A 17,350-nucleotide genomic window follows, 5' to 3' on the forward strand; every position below is an offset into this window, starting at 1 on the left:
ACCCCCGTCTCCCTCTCTTTCTGCCATGTCTCTCTCTCTTTCCCCCCGTCTCGCTCTCTTTTCTCCCCCTTTGTCTCTCTCTCTTTTCTCCTTCTTTGTCTCTCTCTCTTTCCCCCATCTCTCTCTCTTTCCCCCTCTCTCTCTCGCTCTTCCCCCCCCCCCTCGTTTCTCTCTCTTTCCCACCCGTCTCTCTCTCCACCCTCTGTCTCTCTCTCTTTCCCCCTGTCGCTCTCTCTTTCCCCCTGGCTCTCTCTCTCTTTCCCCCTGGCTCTCTCTCTCTTTCCCCCGTCTCTCTCTCTCTCTTTCCCCCGTCTCTCGCTCTCTCTTTCCCCCGTCTCTCGCTCTCTCTCTTCCCCCGTCTCTCTCACTTTCTCCCGTCTCTCTCTCTTTCTCCCGTCTCTCTCTCTCTCTCCCGTCGCTCTCTCTTTCCCCATCACTCTCTCTTTCCCTCCGTCTCTCTCTCTTTCCCCCGTCTGTCTCTCTTCACCCTCCGTCTCTCTCTCTCTCTTCGCCCCCCCTGTCTATCTCTCTTTCCCCCACACCCGTCTCCCTCTCTTTCCACCACGTCTCTCTCGCTCTTTCCCCCCATCTCTCCTCTTTTCTCCCCCCTTGTCTCTCTCTCTTTTCTCCTTCCTTGTCTCTCTCTCTTTCCCCCGTCTCTCTCTCTTCCCCCATCTCTCTCTCTTCCCCCGTCTCTCTCTCTCTTCCCCCGTCTCTCTCTCTTTCCCCCGCTTCTCTCACGTCCCCCCCATCTCTCTCTCTCTTTCCCCCCCGTTTCTCCCTCTTTCTTCCCGTCTCTCTCTCTTCCCCTATCTCGCTCTCTTACCTCCCGTCTCTCTCTCTCTTCCCCCCCCAGTATTTCTCTCTCTTTCCCCCGTCTCTCTCTCTCTTCCCCCCCCCCCGGTATTTCTCTCTCTTTCCCCCGTCTCTCTCTCTTTCCCCCCTCTCTCTCTCTCTTTCCCCCGTGTCTCTCTCTCTCTCCCCTGTCTCTCTCTCTTTCCCCCGTCTCTCTCTCTCTCTTTTTCCCCATCTCTCTCTCTCTCTTCCCCCTCCGTCTCTCTCTCTCTCTCTTCACCCCGTCTACCTCTCTTTCCCCCACCCCCGTTTCCCTCTCTTTCTGCCATGTCTCACTCTTTCCCCCTTGTCTCACTCTCTTTTCTCCCCCCTTGTCTCTCTCTCGTTTCTCCTCCCTTGTCTCTCTCTTTCCCCCATTGCTCTCTCTTTCCCCCCTCTCTCTCTCGCTCCCCCCCCCCATGTTTCTCTCTCTTTCCCCCCGTCTCTCTCTCTTCCCCCCGTCTCTCTCTCTCTTCCCCCTCCATCTATGTCTGTCTCTTCCCCCCGACTATCTGTCTCTCCCCCAGCCCCGTCTCTCTCTATCATTTCTGTCTCTTTGTGTGTCTGTCTCTGTCTTTCTGTGTCTCTCTTCATTTTTGTGTCTGTCTGTCTCTGTGTGTTTCTCTCTCTCTCTGTTTATCTGTCTCTCTCTCTGTCTGTCTCTTTTTCTCAGTCTCTGTCCGTTTGTCTTTATCTCTCTCTCTCGTTGTCTCTCTGTCTTTCTGTGTCTGTCTGTCTATCTGTGTCTGTGTCTGTCTGTCTCTCTCTCTCGCTCTGTCCCTCTGTCTGTCTACCTGTCTGTCTCTCTCTGTCTTTGTTGCTCTGTCTTTCTCTCTCTCTGCCAGTCTGTCCTTCTCTCTGTGTCTCTGTTTCTCTGTCTGTCTATCTCTGTCTGTCTATCTGTCTGTCCTTCTCTCTGTCTCTGTCTTTCTCTTTCTGTCTGTTTCCCTCTCTCTGTCTCTCTCTCTGTCTCTCTCTCAATGTCTGTCTGTTTCTGTGTCTCTCTGTCTCATTCTCTCTCTGTCTGTCTGTCTCTCTCTCTGTCTGTCTCTCGCAAGTCTCTCTCTTTTTCTGTCTCTGTCTTCTCTGTCTGTCTGCTTCTCTGTCTCTGTCTCTCTCTGTCTGTCTGTCCTTCTCTCTGTCTCTGTCTGTCTCTCTCTGTCTGACTGTCCGTCTCTCTCTTTCTGTGCCTCTCTCTCCTGTCTGTCTCTGCCTTTCTGTCTCTCTCTCTGTCTGTCCTTCTCTCTGTCTCTGTCTTTCTCTGTCTGTCTGTCTCTCTGTCTGTCTCTCACTCTCTGGCTATCTACCTCTCGATCTGTCTGTATCCTTCTTGCTCTGCGTGTCTCCCCCTCTCTCTCTGGCTGTCTCTCTCTCTCTCTCCCTCTGTCTGTCTATGTGTCTTTCTCTCTGTTTCTGTCTGTCTGTCCTTCTCTCTATCTCTGTCTCTTTCTGTCTGTCTCCCTCTCTCTGTCTCTGTCTCTATCTTTGTCTGTCTGTCCTTCTCTCTGTCTGTCTGTCCTTCTCTCTGTCTGTCTGTCTGTCTCTCTGTCTTTCTGTGTCTGTCTCCCTCTTTCTCTGCCTCTCTCCCTCGCTCTCTCTGTCTCTGTCTGTCTCTCTCTCCCTCTGTTTGTCTCTCTCTCTCTTCCCCCCGTCTCTCTCTCTCTTCCCCCCGTCTCTCTCTCTTTCCCCCGTCTCTCTCTCTTTCCCCGTCTGTCTCTCTTTCCCCGTCTGTCTCTTCCCCCATCTCTCTCTCTCTCCCTCCCCCCATCTGTCTCTCTTTCCCCCCTTCTCTCTCTGTTCTTCCACTCATCTCTCTCTCATCCCCCTGTCTCTCTCTTCCCCATCTCTCTCTCTCTCTCCCCGTGTCTCTCTCTCTCTTTCCCCCCATCTCGCCCCCTTTCCCCCGTCTCTCTCTCTCTCTCTTCCCCCATCTCTCTCTCTTTCCCCCATCTCTCTCTTTCCCTCCGTCTCTCTCTCTTCCCCCCCCCCCCGTCTATCTGTCTTTCCCCCACCCCTGTCTCCCTCTCTTTCCCACATTTCTAGCTCTTCCCCCGACTCTCTCTCTCTTCCCCCATCTCTCTCTCATTCCCCCGTCTCTCTCACTTCCCCGCCCCCGTCTCCCTCTCTCTTTCACCCGTTTCTCCCTCTTTCTTCCCGTCTCTCTCTCTTTCCCTCCGTCTCTCTCTCTTCCCCCGTCTCTCTCTCTCTTTTCCCCACCTCTCTGTCTCTTCCCTCTCCGTCTCTCTCTCTCTCTTCCCCCCACCTATCATTCTTTCCCCCGTCTCCCTCTCTTTCCCTCCGTCTCTCTCTCTTTCTCCCGTCTCTCTCTCTCTTCCCCCTCCGTCTCTCTCTCTCTTTGCCCCCCCCCCGTCTATCTCTCTTTCCCCCACCCCGTCTCCGTCTCTTTTTACCACGTCTCTCTCTCTCTCTTTCCTCCGTCTCTGTCTTTTTTCCCCCCTTGTCTCTCTCTCTTTTCTCCTTCCTTGTCTCTCTGTCTTTCCCCCATCTCTCTCTCTTTCCCCCGTCTCTCTCTCTTTCCCCCCATCTCTCTCACTTCCCCCTCGTCTCTCTCTCTCTTCCCCCCCGTTTCTCCCTCTTTCTTCCCGTCTCTCTCTCTTCCCCCATCTCTCTCTCTTACCCGTCTCTCTCTCTTCCCCCATTTCTCTCTCTCTTCCTCCTCCGTCTCTCTCTCTCTTCCCCTCCATCTCTTTCTCTCTCTTCGCACCCCCGTCTATCTCTCTTTCCCCCACCCGTCGCCCTCTCTTTCTACCACGTCTCTCTGTCTTTTCTCCCCCCTTGTCTCTCTCTTTTCTCCTCCCATGTCTCTCTCTTTCCCCCCGTCTCTCTCTCTCTCTCTCTCTTTCCCCCGTCTCTCTCTCTTTCCCCCGTGTCCATCTCTCCCCCCATCTCTCTCTCTTTCCCCGTCTCTCTCTCTCTTCCCCTCCAACTCTCTCTCTCTCTTCCCCCCATCTATCTCTCTTTCCCCCATTCCGTCTCCCTCTCTTTCTACCACATCTCGCTCTCTTTCCCCCATCTCTCTCTCTTCCCCCGACACTATCTCTCTCTTCCCTGTCTCTCTCTCTCTCCGCCGTCTCTCTCTCTCCCCCCGTTTCTCCCTCTTTCTTCCCATCTCTCTCTCTTCCCCCGTCTCTCTCTCTTACCCTGTCTCTCTCTCTTTCCCCCCATCTCTCTCTCTTCCCCCCCTCCCGGTCTCTCTCTCTTTCCCATCTCCCGGTCTCTCTCTCTTTCCCACCTGCCTCTCTCTCTTTCCCCCCGCCTCTCTCTCTCTTTCCCCCGTCTCTCTCTCTCTCTCTCTCTCTTCCCCCCGTCTCTCTCTCTCTTTACCCATCTCTCTCTCTCTTCCCGCTCCGTCTCTCTCTCTCTCTTCCCCCCATCTATCTTTCTTTCCCCCACCCCCGTCTCCCTCTCTTTCTGCCATGTCTCTCTCTCTTTCCCCCCGTCTCGCTCTCTTTTCTCCCCCCTTGTCTCTCTCTCTTTTCTCCTTCTTTGTCTCCCTCTCTTTCCACCACGTCTCTCTCGCTCTTTCCCCCCATCTCTCCTCTTTTCTCCCCCCTTGTCTCTCTCTCTTTTCTCCTTCCTTGTCTCTCTCTCTTTCCCCCATCTCTCTCTTCCCCCGTCTCTCTCTCTCTTCCCCCGTCTCTCTCTCTCTTCCCCCGTCTCTCTCTCTCTTCCCCGTCTCTCTCTCTTTCCCCCGCTTCTCTCACGTCCCCCCCATCTCTCTCTCTCTTTCCCCCCCGTTTCTCCCTCTTTCTTCCCGTCTCTCTCTCTTCCCCTATCTCTCTCTCTTACCTCCCGTCTCTCTCTCTCTTCCCCCCCCCCCCCCGGTATTTCTCTCTCTTTCCCCCGTGTCTCTCTCTCTTTCCCCATCTCTCTCTCTCTCCCTGTCTCTCTCTCTCTCCCCTGTCTCTCTCTCTTTCCCCCGTCTCTCTCTCTCTCTCTTTTTCCCCATCTCTCTCTCTCTCTTCCCCCTCCGTCTCTCTCTCTCTCTCTTCACCCCGTCTACCTCTCTTTCCCCCACCCCCGTTTCCCTCTCTTTCTGCCATGTCTCACTCTTTCCCCCCTGTCTCACTCTCTTTTCTCCCCCCTTGTCTCTCTCTCGTTTCTCCTCCCTTGTCTCTCTCTTTCCCCCATTGCTCTCTCTTTCCCCCCTCTCTCTCTCGCTCCCCCCCCCATGTTTCTCTCTCTTTCTCCCCGTCTCTCTCTCTTCCCCCCGTCTCTCTCTCTCTTCCCCCTCCATCTATGTCTGTCTCTTCCCCCCGACTATCTGTCTCTCCCCCAGCCCCGTCTCTCTCTATCATTTCTGTCTCTTTGTGTGTCTGTCTCTGTCTTTCTGTGTCTCTCTTCATTTTTGTGTCTGTCTGTCTCTGTGTGTTTCTCTCTCTCTCTGTTTATCTGTCTCTCTCTCTGTCTGTCTCTTTTTCTCAGTCTCTGTCCGTTTGTCTTTATCTCTCTCTCTCGTTGTCTCTCTGTCTTTCTGTGTCTGTCTGTCTATCTGTGTCTGTGTCTGTCTGTCTCTCTCTCTCGCTCTGTCCCTCTGTCTGTCTACCTGTCTGTCTCTCTCTGTCTTTGTTGCTCTGTCTTTCTCTCTCTCTGCCAGTCTGTCCTTCTCTCTGTGTCTCTGTTTCTCTGTCTGTCTATCTCTGTCTGTCTATCTGTCTGTCCTTCTCTCTGTCTCTGTCTTTCTCTTTCTGTCTGTTTCCCTCTCTCTGTCTCTCTCTCTGTCTCTCTCTCAATGTCTGTCTGTTTCTGTGTCTCTCTGTCTCATTCTCTCTCTGTCTGTCTGTCTCTCTCTCTGTCTGTCTCTCGCAAGTCTCTCTCTTTTTCTGTCTCTGTCTTCTCTGTCTGTCTGCTTCTCTGTCTCTGTCTCTCTCTGTCTGTCTGTCCTTCTCTCTGTCTCTGTCTGTCTCTCTCTGTCTGACTGTCCGTCTCTCTCTTTCTGTGCCTCTCTCTCCTGTCTGTCTCTGCCTTTCTGTCTCTCTCTCTGTCTGTCCTTCTCTCTGTCTCTGTCTTTCTCTGTCTGTCTGTCTCTCTGTCTGTCTCTCACTCTCTGGCTATCTACCTCTCGATCTGTCTGTATCCTTCTTGCTCTGCGTGTCTCCCCCTCTCTCTCTGGCTGTCTCTCTCTCTCTCTCCCTCTGTCTGTCTATGTGTCTTTCTCTCTGTTTCTGTCTGTCTGTCCTTCTCTCTATCTCTGTCTCTTTCTGTCTGTCTCCCTCTCTCTGTCTCTGTCTCTATCTTTGTCTGTCTGTCCTTCTCTCTGTCTGTCTGTCTGTCTCTCTGTCTTTCTGTGTCTGTCTCCCTCTTTCTCTGCCTCTCTCCCTCGCTCTCTCTGTCTCTGTCTGTCTCTCTCTCCCTCTGTTTGTCTCTCTCTCTCTTCCCCCCGTCTCTCTCTCTCTTCCCCTCGTCTCTCTCTCTTTCCCCCGTCTCTCTCTCTTTCCCCGTCTGTCTCTTCCCCCATCTCTCTCTCTCTCCCTCCCCCCATCTGTCTCTCTTTCCCCCCTTCTCTCTCTGTTCTTCCACCCATCTCTCTCTCATCCCCCTGTCTCTCTCTTCCCCATCTCTCTCTCTCTCTCCCCGTGTCTCTCTCTCTCTTTCCCCCCATCTCGCCCCCTCTTTCCCCCGTCTCTCTCTCTCTCTCTTCCCCCATCTCTCTCTCTTTCCCCCATCTCTCTCTTTCCCTCCGTCTCTCTCTCTTCCCCCCCCGTCTATCTGTCTTTCCCCCACCCCTGTCTCCCTCTCTTTCCCACATTTCTAGCTCTTCCCCCGACTCTCTCTCTCTTCCCCCATCTCTCTCTCATTCCCCCGTCTCTCTCACTTCCCCCCCCCCGTCTCCCTCTCTCTTTCACCCGTTTCTCCCTCTTTCTTCCCGTCTCTCTCTCTTTCCCTCCGTCTCTCTCTCTTCCCCCGTCTCTCTCTCTCTTTTCCCCACCTCTCTGTCTCTTCCCTCTCCGTCTCTCTCTCTCTCTTCCCCCCACCTATCATTCTTTCCCCCGTCTCCCTCTCTTTCCCTCCGTCTCTCTCTCTTTCTCCCGTCTCTCTCTCTCTTCCCCCTCCGTCTCTCTCTCTCTTTGCCCCCCCCCCCCGTCTATCTCTCTTTCCCCCACCCCGTCTCCGTCTCTTTTTACCACGTCTCTCTCTCTCTCTTTCCTCCGTCTCTGTCTTTTCTCCCCCCTTGTCTCTCTCTCTTTTCTCCTTCCTTGTCTCTCTGTCTTTCCCCCATCTCTCTCTCTTTCCCCCGTCTCTCTCTCTTTCCCCCGTCTCTCTCTCTTTCCCCCCATCTCTCTCTCTTCCCCCTCGTCTCTCTCTCTCTTCCCCCCCGTTTCTCCCTCTTTCTTCCCGTCTCTCTCTCTTCCCCCGTCTCTCTCTCTTACCCGTCTCTCTCTCTTCCCCCATTTCTCTCTCTCTTCCTCCTCCGTCTCTCTCTCTCTTCCCCTCCATCTCTTTCTCGCTCTTCGCTCCCCCGTCTATCTCTCTTTCCCCCACCCGTCGCCCTCTCTTTCTACCACGTCTCTCTGTCTTTTCTCCCCCCTTGTCTCTCTCTTTTCTCCTCCCATGTCTCTCTCTTTCCCCCCGTCTCTCTCTCTCTCTCTCTTTCCCCCGTCTCTCTCTCTTTCCCCCGTGTCCATCTCTCCCCCCATCTCTCTCTCTTTCCCCGTCTCTCTCTCTCTTCCCCTCCAACTCTCTCTCTCTCTTCCCCCCATCTATCTCTCTTTCCCCCATTCCGTCTCCCTCTCTTTCTACCACATCTCGCTCTCTTTCCCCCATCTCTCTCTCTTCCCCCGACACTATCTCTCTCTTCCCCGTCTCTCTCTCTCTCCGCCGTCTCTCTCTCTCCCCCCGTTTCTCCCTCTTTCTTCCCATCTCTCTCTCTTCCCCCGTCTCTCTCTCTTACCCTGTCTCTCTCTCTTTCCCCCCATCTCTCTCTCTTCCCCCCCTCCCGGTCTCTCTCTCTTTCCCATCTCCCGGTCTCTCTCTCTTTCCCACCTGCCTCTCTCTCTTTCCCCCCGCCTCTCTCTCTCTTTCCCCCGTCTCTCTCTCTCTCTCCCCCCCCCGTCTCTCTCTCTCTTTACCCATCTCTCTCTCTCTCTCTCTCTTCCCCCCATCTATCTTTCTTTCCCCCACCCCCGTCTCCCTCTCTTTCTGCCATGTCTCTCTCTCTTTCCCCCCGTCTCGCTCTCTTTTCTCCCCCCTTGTCTCTCTCTCTTTTCTCCTTCTTTGTCTCCCTCTCTTTCCACCACGTCTCTCTCGCTCTTTCCCCCCATCTCTCCTCTTTTCTCCCCCCTTGTCTCTCTCTCTTTTCTCCTTCCTTGTCTCTCTCTCTTTCCCCCATCTCTCTCTTCCCCCGTCTCTCTCTCTCTTCCCCCGTCTCTCTCTCTCTTCCCCCGTCTCTCTCTCTCTTCCCCGTCTCTCTCTCTTTCCCCCGCTTCTCTCACGTCCCCCCCATCTCTCTCTCTCTTTCCCCCCCGTTTCTCCCTCTTTCTCTCCCATCTCTCTCTCTTCCCCTATCTCTCTCTCTTACCTCCCGTCTCTCTCTCTCTTCCCCCCCCCCCCGGTATTTCTCTCTCTTTCCCCCGTGTCTCTCTCTCTTTCCCCATCTCTCTCTCTCTCCCTGTCTCTCTCTCTCTCCCCTGTCTCTCTCTCTTTCCCCCGTCTCTCTCTCTCTCTTTTTCCCCATCTCTCTCTCTCTCTTCCCCCTCCGTCTCTCTCTCTCTCTCTTCACCCCGTCTACCTCTCTTTCCCCCACCCCCGTTTCCCTCTCTTTCTGCCATGTCTCACTCTTTCCCCCCTGTCTCACTCTCTTTTCTCCCCCCTTGTCTCTCTCTCGTTTCTCCTCCCTTGTCTCTCTCTTTCCCCCATTGCTCTCTCTTTCCCCCCTCTCTCTCTCGCTCCCCCCCCCCATGTTTCTCTCTCTTTCCCCCCGTCTCTCTCTCTTCCCCCCGTCTCTCTCTCTCTTCCCCCTCCATCTATGTCTGTCTCTTCCCCCCGACTATCTGTCTCTCCCCCAGCCCCGTCTCTCTCTATCATTTCTGTCTCTTTGTGTGTCTGTCTCTGTCTTTCTGTGTCTCTCTTCATTTTTGTGTCTGTCTGTCTCTGTGTGTTTCTCTCTCTCTCTGTTTATCTGTCTCTCTCTCTGTCTGTCTCTTTTTCTCAGTCTCTGTCCGTTTGTCTTTATCTCTCTCTCTCGTTGTCTCTCTGTCTTTCTGTGTCTGTCTGTCTATCTGTGTCTGTGTCTGTCTGTCTGTCTCTCTCGCTCTGTCCCTCTGTCTGTCTACCTGTCTGTCTCTCTCTGTCTTTGTTGCTCTGTCTTTCTCTCTCTCTGCCAGTCTGTCCTTCTCTCTGTGTCTCTGTTTCTCTGTCTGTCTATCTCTGTCTGTCTCTCTCTCTGTCTCTGTCTATCTGTCTGTCCTTCTCTCTGTCTCTGTCTTTCTCTTTCTGTCTGTTTCCCTCTCTCTGTCTCTCTCTCTGTCTCTCTCTCAATGTCTGTCTGTTTCTGTGTCTCTCTGTCTCATTCTCTCTCTGTCTGTCTGTCTCTCTCTCTGTCTGTCTCTCGCAAGTCTCTCTCTTTTTCTGTCTCTGTCTTCTCTGTCTGTCTGCTTCTCTGTCTCTGTCTCTCTCTGTCTGTCTGTCCTTCTCTCTGTCTCTGTCTGTCTCTCTCTGTCTGACTGTCCGTCTCTCTCTTTCTGTGCCTCTCTCTCCTGTCTGTCTCTGCCTTTCTGTCTCTCTCTCTGTCTGTCCTTCTCTCTGTCTCTGTCTTTCTCTGTCTGTCTGTCTCTCTGTCTGTCTCTCACTCTCTGGCTATCTACCTCTCGATCTGTCTGTATCCTTCTTGCTCTGCCTGTCTCCCCCTCTCTCTCTGGCTGTCTCTCTCTCTCTCTCCCTCTGTCTGTCTATGTGTCTTTCTCTCTGTTTCTGTCTGTCTGTCCTTCTCTCTATCTCTGTCTTTCTCTTTCTGTCTGTCTCCCTCTCTCTGTCTCTGTCTCTATCTTTGTCTGTCTGTCCTTCTCTCTGTCTGTCTGTCTGTCTCTCTGTCTTTCTGTGTCTGTCTCCCTCTTTCTCTGCCTCTCTCCCTCGCTCTCTCTGTCTCTGTCTGTCTCTCTCTCCCTCTGTTTGTCTGTCTCTCTCTGTCTCTCTCTCTCTCTCTGTCTTTCTCTTTCTGTCTGTCTCCCTCTCTCTGTCTCTCTCTCTGTCTGTGTCTCTCTCTCAGTGTCTGTCTCTCTCTGTCTGTCTCATTCTCTCTCTGTCTGTCTCTCTCTGTCTCTCTTTTTCTCTATCTGCCCTTATCTCTGTCTCTGTCTCTATCTTTCTCTGTCTGTCTTTCCTTCTCTCTGTCTGTCTCTCTGTCTCTGTGTCTTTCTGTGTCTGTCTCCCTCTTTCTCTGCCTCTCTCCCTCGCTCTCTCTCTCTCTGTCTCTCTCATGGCAGACTGGTACAAAAGGTGAAGTCACACGGGATCGGAGGTGAGCTGGCAAGATGGATACAGAACTGGCTGTCATCGAAGAGAGGGTAGCAGTGGAAGGGTGCTTTTCTGAATGGAGGGATGTGACTAGTGGTGTTCCGCAGGGATCAGTGCTGGGACCTTTGCTCTTAGTAGTATATATAAATGATTTGGAGGAAAATGTAGCTGGTCTGATTAGTAAGGTTGGTGGAGTTGCAGATAGTGATGAGGAATTAGTTTAGTTTTAGTTTTTTGAGATACAGCACTGAAACGGGCCCTTCGGCCCACTGAGTTTGCGCCGACCACAACCACCCATTTATACTAATCCTATACTAATTCCATATTCATACCACATCCCAACCTGTCCTATACTAGGGGCAATTGCTAATGGCCAATTTATCTATCAACCTGCAAGTCTTTGGCATGTGGGAGGAAACCGGAGCACCCGGAGGAAACCTTCCTATTCATATATTTGTCAAGATGTCTCTTAAACGTCGCTATCGTATTTGCTTCCACCACCTCCCCTGGCAGCAAGTTCCAGGCACTCACCACCCTCTGTGTAAAAAAGTTGCCTCGTACATCCCCTCTAAACTTTGCCCCTTGCACCTTAAACCTATGTCCCCTAGTAACTGACTCTTCCACCCTGGGAAAAAGCTTCTGACTATCCACTCTGTCCATGTCGCTCATAACTTTGTAAACCTCTATCATGTCGCCCCTCCACCTCCGTCGTTCCAGTGAAAACATTCCGAGTTTTTCCAAGCTCTCCTCATAGCTAATGCCCTCCAGACCAGGCAACATCCTGGTAAACCTCTTCTGTACCCTCTCCAAAGCCTCCACGTCCTTCTGGTAGTGTGGCGACCAGAATTGCACGCAATATTCTAAGTGTGGCCAAACTAAGGTTCTGTACAGCTGCAACATGACTTGCCAATTTTTATACTCTATGCCCCGACCGATGAAGGCAAGCATGCCATATGCCTTCTTGACTACCTTATCCACCTGCGTTGCCACTTTCAGTGACCTGTGGACCTGTACACCCAGATCTCTCTGCCTTTCAGTACTCCTAAGGGTTCTGCCATTACTGTATACCTCCCACCTGCATTAGACCTTCTGTTTATCTTTCCAAATCTGCCCTCACATGAATCCTCACCCCCGCAACTACTTAGTTTAAAGCCCTTTCTATGGCCCTAGTTGTCCAATTCTCCAGGGTACTGGTCCCAGTGCGATTCAGGTGAAAGCCAATCCCAACGGTACAGCTCCCTCTTTCCCCAGTACTGATGTCAGTGCCCCAGGAATTGAAACCCACCTCTCCCACATCAATCTTTGAACCACACATTCAACTCTCTAATCTTATTTACTCTATGTCAATTTGCTCTTGGCTCAGCTAGTAATCCAGAGATTATTACCTTTGTGGTTCTGCTTTTTTAATTTCGCCCTAGCTGCTCATACTCCTTCAGCAGATCCTCTTTCTTAGTCCTACAGTTACGGTCAAGTGAGGAGGGGTCAAAGGGTTTCCCTCTTTTCCCTCTCCTTGTTTGACCACAACAGGTTTAAATCTTTTTTAAAGTGGATGTACTAGCCAATTCAGTAGGTGTTTGATTACTTACTTGTGATGATCACAATAAAAACCAATCGGACAGGTTTTCTTGAGTGAACAAAGAGGTTAACTTTATTATACCTAAACCGAACTATTAAAATAATAAACAATGCGCCAACTTTCACTCGCACACACAACTAGAGCTTTACACACACACAAATAGGTTACAGAATTGGGAAAGGTAGATTGGTTGAGTTAGAGTCTATAAAAAATATATGCAGTCTGTGAAGTTTGGTGATTCGACTGGCTTCTAGATGAATTTGGTGGTCCTGAGGCTTTTCGTTTGCAGATTTAGATGACATGTTCAGTGGGTCTCTTGGAGATAGTGATCTAGATGATTTCCTCCAATGGTGTTTCTGATTGTAGCTGGAGTATGCAATGCTGGTCAGTTAACAGGCAGGATTTGAAAGCTTTCAAACTGGAATGGAAACCACAGATGGGGAGAGCCTTGTCACATGACTGTCACTCAGTGATTCAAATACAGCAGTTAGCAGTATTTTTCTGGTTTCTGGAAGAAACTTTAAACTTCCTGGGTCTTGGTTCTTGCTGGGAATTGCAGCCATTTTGTCTCCCTCCTCACAGTCCTTTGCAATGTAGAATACAGTGTTGCAAACTAGATGATAATCCTAAAATGCCAGCAGTCATTCTTTTTTAAATGTCTTTTTAGAAAAATAAATCCAGGTCTCCAGTCAGTGGATTAAAGAAAATTATCATTCAACAAAGCACACTGGTGTAACACCTCTCCACCATGCGAAATGAAAGGTGACAACAGGAACATTTCATTATGAGGTTACAAATTAAAAAGAAACTGTACACACACATTCATCAGTCTCACTGTCATAGCCATACTCTAGTTTTTTTTAAATCCGGGATTGTGCACAAACACAACTGGTGAACTCCAATTGCTTTGACTGGGCTCAGTCAGCTGTGCTCCAGCATACACTGAATTTCCTCGGGTATTTCTACAATATCTTCCTTTTCCAGTTTCTCTATATCAGTGAACTCAACCCTGGATTCAAAGTTCTTCATAACTTTGTGAAGATCATCCAGTGCATTTTGTACATGTTTTTCCTGTGCTCTATCAGGCCAACAACTTGCTTTGCCGAGCACTTTGCAAACCAACTGTCACCTAGTAAAATGGTGACTCCATTTCTGTGGATTATATGTCCTGGCATAAATGCAAGTGAGCCAAATGGCACCATAACATCATAAGACACTTTGTCAGGCAAAGTTTTAAGCCTGACTTGAAATGCTTCATAGTCATTTTGTACTTTAACCCAGTGCTGGAATTTTTTCCTTGCAGCTTGAGACCATGTATCAACTTTATCCTGCATCCCTTCCTGTTGTTCCAGCTCATCCAGCCTGGCCCACAATTCCTCCTCAGTTAGGATACTTGACTTGCAGTCACCACCACCATCACCACCCTCCAAATCTGCCACAAAAACAGTTTTGGGCTTCGGGTTTTCCTTTGTCGTATGAGCTTTTCTGTGTCTCCCTTCAGAATTTAGATCTTTAATTTCTATATCTTCATTCTGGAGTTCCTCCCAAACCTGGGTCAGTTTCCTGGGACCTAGGTGATAGGGATTTTGTTCTATGGGAGGGGTGCCGCCTACATCCACATCGTGTAGGGTTAGAGTTGTGCACCCTGGTTTGTCCCTTAAGATCCCTTTAAATGCTGTGAGCAGCTGTTAGGTCTCCTCTCTGTTCTGTTTTCAATTAGGAGAGTATGGTGTCTAATTTCCCTAACATTTCAGTGTTAGCTAACTGGATAGTATGGGGTTCGATTTAGGAATCCTCCAGACCTCCCTCTAATTCATCCTCACCGTCCCTTTCACCCTCCTCTTTCCTGACTGCCTGACAAACTTGTGTTTGTTTGTCCCCTTCCCGGCTGTGATATCATTTTAACATATTGATGTGGCACAGCCTTTGCTTTTTCCTACAATCTGGGATGTCAATTATATAATTCACCTGGATAATTCTCTTTACTACTGTGTACGGGCCACTGAACTGGGCTTTCAATGGTTCTCCCTGTATTGGTAATAACACTAATACATGGTCTCCGGGCTGAAATGTTCTGGCCTTGGCATGTTTATCCATCTGCCTTTTCATAATTGTCTGAGAGGCTTTTAAGTGTACCTGAGCCACTGCACAGGCTCTCGTGAGCTGTTCTTGGAACATGGAGATGTAGTCTAACAGGGAAGATTCATCCCTGTGTCCCAAAAACCTCTAAAATAAAAGCAAAATACTGCGGATGCTGGAAATCTGAAACAAAAACAAGAAATGCTGGAATCACTCAGCAGGTCTGGCAGCATCTGTGGAAAGAGAAGCAGAGTTAACGTTTCGGGTCAGTGACTGAGTGATTCTAGCATTTCTTGTTTTTGTCCCAAAAACCTCTCCTTGATTAGTTTTAGAGCTCCTCTCACCTCATGTCCATAAACTAATTCAAAGGGACTAAAGCCAATGGACTCATTAAGTGAGTCTCTGGTATCGAACAGAAGAAATCCCGGTCATGGGGGTTCTCATAGCAGTACGCCCTAATCATTATCTTTAGGGTCTGTTGGTACTGCTTCAAAGCCCCTTGTGACTGTGGATGGTAGGCTGAGGACTTTAGCTGGGTTATGCCCAGATTGCCTATGACCTTTTGAAAAATACTGGACATAAAATTTGTGCCCTGATCTGACTGGATCTCAGTGGGCAGCCCATATCGGGTGAAGAATTGGGTTAGCCCCTCCACCCTACATTGGCAGAGATAGTTCTTAGAGGGATAACCTCTGAAAATCAGGTAGCCACATCCATAATGGTGAGAAGATACTGGTAGCCCCTTTTTGTTTTCGGTAGGGGCCCCACACAATCTCCCAGAACTCTGCTGAATGGTTCCCCAAAAGCCGGTATGGCAATTAGGGGTGCAGGTTTTATTGCAGGTTGAGGCTTTCCCACAACCTGGCACATGTGGCAAGTCTTACAGAACTCCACCACATCCTTGTGGAGCTGTGGCCAGCGAAAATGCTGTCTGATATGGGCTTGGGTTTTTCTGACACCGACATGTCCAGCCATTGGAATCTTGTGGGCTATTCTCAGTATTTCCCTATGGTACCCCAGCGGCACCACCACTGGTGAGCCACTGTCCACTCTTCATCTGCAGGTCTGTGAGGTGGTCTCCACTTCCTCATCAGCAGCTCATCCTTTAAATAGTAGCACTCTGGAACTCCCTGTGCTTCAGCTTCAGTCTGTGCTAACTTGTTTATCCCTGGGCCAGCTTGCTGAGCCTCAACCAATAAAGACCTGTTTAACCCATCCTCTGGGTCCTCTAACTTCCCAAAGAAGGTTACAGATAACCAGACAGTAGGGTCATCTGTCTGCAGTGCCAGTTCATCCTCCTCTGTTGGAGCTTGTTTGGCCATGCACCAGTCACCACCCTGTCAGGAAAAATGACAGGGACTTTTTGCTGTAACTGCTCTGTCTGCCGGAGCTCATTCAGTCTTTCTAAAACCACTGGGGAAGCTACCACCTTCACCCCCGCCAGATCATTAACCAGGAGCAGGTCGACCCCATCCACAGGTAAACTAGTAACCCCATGGTTACTGGTGCTGAAACAAGGTCGCACTCCGATACCGTTTACTAGCACTCTAGCATTCAATGTGCTCTCTGGGGGATTTTCCCAGCAGAAGGGATTGGGTGGCCCCTGTATCCCTAAGCATGATTATGGGCTTACTCACCTCACTCGAGGAGTATGGGGTCACTTTTCCTCTGGACACAAAATCCTGGTAATTATCAGGGATTTTGTTAAATTTTCTCGCACTCTAAGCAGTCGGTTTACTGGGTTTAACTGTCAGAGTTATAGCCACAGCCTGGTCCATTGTGCTTTCCATCCCTTTTGCACTGGTCTGGTGTACCCTGGCTAAAACTATGAGTTTTCCCCGTAACGTCCAGCAGTCAGCTCGAAGGCCTGCCTTGTTACAATAGAAACATGCAGGCTTCCAGGCATCACTACTGTTCTCAGCACCTTCCTTTTAGGCCTGAGGAGGGCCACCTGTGTTTCAGCTCTCCCTTCTCGCTCAAGGCTGATCATCCTCCTATCACCCTCCCACCTTCTATCCTTTTCAGGTTTTTGGAGGTGACTAGGCTTGTGAATAAGTGTATAATCATCAGCCATGGTTTCTGCCTGCCTGGCTCTTGCAACCTTTTGTTTGTCCACTTGGTTTCTTATGGAAAGGGGAGCGAGTTCATGAACTCCTCCAGGAGGATCACCTGTCTGAGGTTTACATAGGTGGACTCTATCTGAAATGCCCATATCCATCGGTCAAAAGCAAGTTGCTTAACCCTTTTAAACGCGATGTAAGTTTGTTCCAGCTGCTTTTGGAGACTTCGAAATTTTTGGTGGTACGTCTCCGGTACCAGCTCGTATGCACTCAGGATAGCATTTTTAATCTTCTAATAATCTGATAAACTCTCATCAGGCAACAATAAATAAACCTCATGGTTAGTTTGCTTTGCAATAACAGTGTCTACCTCTCAGCTGGCCACTTCAGCTGTTATGCAAAGCTTTTCAAAAGAGACGGAAAATGCTTCCACATCCCCCTCATTGAACTGTTATGAAGGTGCTTCTATTTTTAAAATATTTTTTGAGGACTCATGTTAGAATTGTGGAGATGTATTCATTTAAGACTGAAGAGATTCCATGGATGTGTTTTTTTTTAAGTCAACGGAAGGACTTTAGGACTTGAGCTTTCTGTTTAAAAACAAACCTTTACTAGATGTCACATGCTTTAAGCTATCTTAAACAATGTAAGCCTTTTTGACTAAGTCGAGTTGTTTACAGAGAAGTGACATGTCAAGATTTATGTTGGTCAAGAGTTGGTTTCGCTTACGGGATATTGTTTTGGTTTATTTGGGGTGTGGACTGTTTTGAAGGCAGTTGGAGGTCAGCCTGTCAAGAGAGAAGCACCCAGCTCACTTCTTTCCTCCTGTCTCTGAGAAACCCCACATATCTAGTGTGATATCTGAAACCTCTGATGCCGCATTTCTCCTGGAAAACCTATCAGACTAATTCTCAACATCTCCAGAACAAACTGCTTCTGAAAAGATCCCAGTGACCCGTCTCCATGTACCTGAATGCCAGAACAAAGGAAGACTGATATCCTTCCATATCTTCTCCTTTTCCTTCAAGAATGAACAAGTATTTAAGGGTGGCACAGTGGCGCAGTGGTTAGCACCACAGCCTCACAGCTCCAGCGACCCGGGTTCAATTCTGGGTACTGCCTGTGTGGAGTTTGCAAGTTCTCCCTGTGTCTGCGTGGGTTTTCTCCGGGTGCTCCGGTTTCCTCCCACAAGCCAAAAGACTTGCAGGTTGGTAGGTAAATTGGCCATTATAAATTGCCCCTAGTGGTGGTAGGGAAATATAGGGACAGGTGGGGACGTGGTAGGAATATGGGATTAGTGTAGGATTAGTATAAATGGGTGGTTGAT

The sequence above is a fragment of the Heterodontus francisci genome, chromosome 13 (assembly GCF_036365525.1).
Source record: "Heterodontus francisci isolate sHetFra1 chromosome 13, sHetFra1.hap1, whole genome shotgun sequence".
NCBI lineage: Eukaryota > Metazoa > Chordata > Chondrichthyes > Heterodontiformes > Heterodontidae > Heterodontus > Heterodontus francisci.